The sequence below is a fragment of the Triticum urartu genome, chromosome 5A (genome assembly GCF_056163025.1).
Source record: "Triticum urartu cultivar PI428250 chromosome 5A, HENAU_Tu73, whole genome shotgun sequence".
NCBI classification, from domain to species: Eukaryota; Viridiplantae; Streptophyta; class Magnoliopsida; order Poales; family Poaceae; genus Triticum; species Triticum urartu.
Window position 1 is genome coordinate 70930392 of NC_141877.1, and position 4800 is coordinate 70935191.

The following is a 4800-nucleotide window of genomic DNA, read 5'->3' on the forward strand; positions in this document are numbered from 1 at the left end:
ACATACAAATTGAACATTTTTCTTCCGTTGCAACGCATGGGTCTTTTTGCTAGTTATTAATAATAAAGCATGGATTGAGTCTCCGGGTTCACCGTCGCGTCATTTTTTTTGAAAAAACCCCTGTGTTTTACTGTAATTAACCCGCACTATAGTTTTAATGCTAATAAACAGAGAAAACGTTTCGTGTGTTGGGCTTGGGCCTCGGCTCAGCCTTTTGGGTGAAAAAAAGAAGAATAGCACGAACGAACTGGTACGGGCGAGGGAAAAAACGCACGCCCCGTCTCGACCTCCAACGCGCCGCTGGCCCCCTGCCACGCTGCTGCACACCGCCGGCCCCCGACACGCCGCCGTGCGCCGCCGCAGCCGACCCCCGCCACGCCGCCGCGCGCCGCCACCGCCTCTACGACGTCCGCCGCCCCACCCCTGTGGCTTTCCATCATCGGAGACACACGACGCCGGCGCCACACCATCCCCCAACTCCTCTCCCCCCTCCTCCTCTGCCTCCACTGCTCTTCAGCTGGCCAACTCCCTACTGAGGGAGCCATGGAACTGGTCGGCCATGCCCTCGAGGTGCTCCCCGTCATCCCGTCGCCGGCTGCTGCTCCGGGCCCGCCTCCTCTCAGCTGACATCGCTGGAAATTGGCGGCACCACCAGATCCCCCGTCTGAAAGTCCCCAAGTACCAGGTGCTTGCTCCCAGATCCGCACTATATACCCAATTTTTGCTTGATTGTGCAGATTTGTAAAAAATTCGATTTGGAGATGAGTTAGAATAACCTTGTGAATTATTGCTAACCTTGCAAGAGGCAGACAAGGAGGGTCTGATTGTTGCTGAGCCGAGCTCGTAAACGTCTCACTCATGTGGATTTGTGCTATTCTGAATCTTCTTCTCTGAAGTGTGTTGTTTCAGTTTCAGACACAAATGTGTTGCGCTTGCAGTGCATACCAATGCATAGTTTACCGATGTGTATGCGTGTTCATTTGATTTCACTCCAGTTTACCGATGTGCATACGTGTTCATTTGATTGCACCTCAGTTTACCAATTCTTTTTACTGATCCAAGTTCAACATAATGTCTGTATTGTGCCCTCCAAACCTGAAAATTCCTACTTTTGGTTAATAAATCATGTTGTTCTCAAGACTCAACTATGGATGATCAGAACATTAGCAACCTTGAAGTAGCAGTTCTGTTATGTTCATAATTTACTTAAAATTGAAATTTGAAAAGAGCATGAGTTTTGGGCTTTATTCTTCACCAGGATCTTTTAGTGTGTGCCTGCAACCATAGCTTCCATCGTCATTACCTTAGGTTTTTCTTTTTTCCATATGTTCGGCTAAGAAAAGTCTTCTAGCGTCATTGCCTTAGTTTCTTTTCCATATGTATGGCAAGTAAAAGTGACATGCATTTTAAATCATTGGAAGTAAGCTTTGATGTGTTGTGATAACAATTAATCATGTACCTTCATCTGCATGAAGAACAAAGTTTTTTCATGATTTTGTATATCCTTCAGTTTCTTGTTGTAACCTGAAGAATTCACAAGCATTCATATGTAGAAGTGAGTAGAATTCATATGTAGCAGCGAGTCATGTTTGTACGTTTATACATTAGAGGTGTTTGTGCATGAGTCAATTGGTTGTAGCAGCAGGTAGCAAGTCTTCTCCAGAGTTGACAAAAAATATATTATTAGTGATTACTGCAACTCTTTTTTATTATTACAATTGATTTTCGCATTATCTGATTACTCCATCAATGAATCGCCATTTAATCGTATCTTTACGTAAGGTTAAACTTCTATTTTTGTTTCCCTCAAGCATACCAGGTCAAGCATGGTAGAAAAGTTGAATGTTTAATACTTGTTAGATAAGCTCAGGTTCAGCAGTTTCAGAACATTTTCGATATACAAATAGTGCTTCAGTTCAAGAAGACGTGTTAGTTTTGAATTCTCCTTGTGAACACCTCTTTACTTCAGAGCATCTAAATAGTGATGTACCCACTTTAGTTAGGACATAAGATGTATCAGAACTTTTAAAGACATTTTCTATAGTTAGGTTAAGAGATATATGATGGTGATGCCAGTGGTCGTGCCTGCCTTATCCAAAAGCCATATATTTTTGCAAAATAGATTATTACTTGATTAGTTATTTCGAATTTGACCTCAAAAGTAAAGTAATGATGAATCAGGAACTTCATCTAATCGTCACCCTAAAGAGCATACTCCTTATGTTACTATTTCTTTCCCTAATGATGAACCAGGACCTCCATTTAATTTTGACCCTAGATAGCATGCTCCCTCCGTTACTATTGTTTATTTAATGGCTGGCCAAATGAGCTGCAGGAGCAAGGATTGCAGGATCAAAACAAAAAACCGGGGAAGAATATAATGTCAGTGTGATTTGTTACCAACGGCAATTCTCCACTGGAGCTCTATGTGCAGCAACAGAAAGTATGACTTCTTCACGAAAACATCTTGATCCTTGTTTTTTCGTACTACTATTCTATAGTAACAAAACACACCATCAAGTTCCCAGGATATCTTGGTCATTTTTCTGTTCTGTAAAACAAAACATGTTTAAAGGATTATCAATTGTGGCTGAAAACCTGTACATCCTTTGCTCCTCTAGAAAATGGAGTTTAGCCTTACAAAGAAGAAGCAGAAAAAAACTCGGAAGTCCACCTTATGCGCCTCTGCCTGTATGTTTACAACTTCCAAGTGGCCAGATTTTATCAGTTGTTGATAGATGAAAGACCAACCAATTTATGCCTAACATTTGTGTCTCTACATTTATGCACTACCATTATAGAGCTCAAGGCATCAGCTGCAGCACCAAGCAAGTCAAGAAGTTTGCCTATGGTGAGTGCCTGTTGGGTTATGTGTTCATGGCTTTCGCCACGGTCATTTTGTCCGTCGTCCTGCAGTGTTGAAGGTGTTCTGGAGCCACTGGTTGGCGCGGCATTCACCAGTTAATGGTACATCACACCGTCAACGCCACCGATGGCATCACCAATGTCCGTCGGTCGAGGTTCACGACATTGTAAGATTGAAGACAGAGTTGTGTGCTCTGCTTTGTACATTGGAGTGGCCCATGACTACGTTGGTCAGATTGTCCTTCTTTGCATATACGTACTTCTCAAGCAGATACGACCCAATCAAGGGCTCCTCTTTGATGAAAGGAGAAGGATGAAGAAGTCAAGCTATTGGAGAGGTCAATTGAGGAGCTCGAAAGTACTTTATTTGCTCTCAAAAGTAGCTTTATTCAGTTTGAGTGAATTTTGTGGCCTTACTGTTGTAGCTATTCATTTTTCCATGCATTCTGAATGTTAGTACACACCCATGTTGGTATAGAACTCCTGTTGTTATGCCTGCGTTATCACAACAACTTTCCCAGTTTTTGTGCATAAACATACATATGTGGACTAAACTCTTTCCCTTATTTTTTGTTACTTTCTCAGCCAATACATATGTATGCTAATATAGTTATTTTCGTATACTTCTAATCCCAGAAAACACAATACAAATCCTAAAAGAAGTTATTTTTTGTAATTAAAATTGCTAGCAGCGACCTCTGTGTTATACGTTATGAAACATCCTATGATCTGAACATCATGAACCTGCCTGGAAACACACATTAGCATTGCCCATGAAAGAATTTTTCACTAAGAAAAGAGAGACTGATTCTCGGGTATAGATTCGACAAATTACGTTTTTCTATCTGGCATGGGCTTTGCCCCACATGGGCCGAGATTGTGAGCAGCGACTTTGCCCTTGCATATGGGCCGAGATTGTAGAGGAGCAGCAGCAAAAATTAGTTGATTTTACGGGGATCGAACTCATGACCTTGAGTTTCATCTCAACGCGCACTGGGCTAAAGTCGTGCATGTGTTCACCGTCATGCTTTTTTTAAGTCGCTTCTTTCAGAAACGGGCACACACAAAAAAGATGCTATTTTGAGGACTCGAACACGGGCTGCCAGATTAGTGCACAGATCGAGCGTCCAAGTCAGCTGGCCCATCATATGTTTGGAGTAAAAAGGATTACCCTCTAGTCTATCATATAAGGAGGATTTTCGATCGCCTGTGTATCTTCCTCAAAAATAAAAAAACCTCACGGTGCATTATATTTAGACAGTTGATTCACCTTCTAAATAGTCCCATACCGCTCTCTTAAACCCAATCTTTGTAATTTATATACATCTTCGAATTTTCTCGGTATATCAAGGAGCCATCTCGGGAAACAATATAGAAGGAAATAAGTCCTTCCATAATAAGGATAAGGAAGGAAATACAGAAAAATAAAGAAGGAAAGAGGGAGGGAGTTCATGTCTCTTGACAGAATAAGGAAGAAAAAAGAGAAAAATAAAGAAGGAAAGAGGAGACAGAATAAGGAAGGAAAGACGGCAGGGATTTCATGTGGAAAGAGGAGGGATTTCATATGTTGTATGGCAGGATAAGGAAGGAAAGAGGGTGGGGGATTTCATCTCTAGACAGAGGGAAAATGGAAAGTGGAAGCTGTCCCATAATTAAGGTAAGGAATAAAAATATAGAAAACTAAAAAAGGAAAGAGAGGGAGGGTCTCCAAATGGCACTAAACATCTCCGTCCATGGATATAGTAGCAACGCCAAATTAAGTTGAACTACTTTTTATATCTGAATTGTTGACGTCAAATTATATCTCAAAAGCAAATTTGTTGGAATTGTTTAACATGCGCAAAAAAATACTATGTCCAAATCACAATAAACATGATTCATTCTATGTTCATCATGTACAATATTTTTTTGAGAACAAAACAAATATTTGCTCTT

General features: G+C 41.1%; 1 long non-coding RNA gene across 1 annotated transcript; it reads left to right on the forward strand.

Moving 5' to 3' along the window:
• Nucleotides 1-261: 261 nt before the first annotated feature.
• On the forward strand, nucleotides 262-3431 carry LOC125507927 (uncharacterized). Its single transcript, XR_007283144.2, has 4 exons — nucleotides 262-685; nucleotides 2336-2443; nucleotides 2622-2691; nucleotides 2802-3431. It is a non-coding gene; the product is annotated as an uncharacterized LOC125507927 (long non-coding RNA).
• The last annotated feature ends 1369 nt before the right edge of the window (nucleotides 3432-4800 follow it).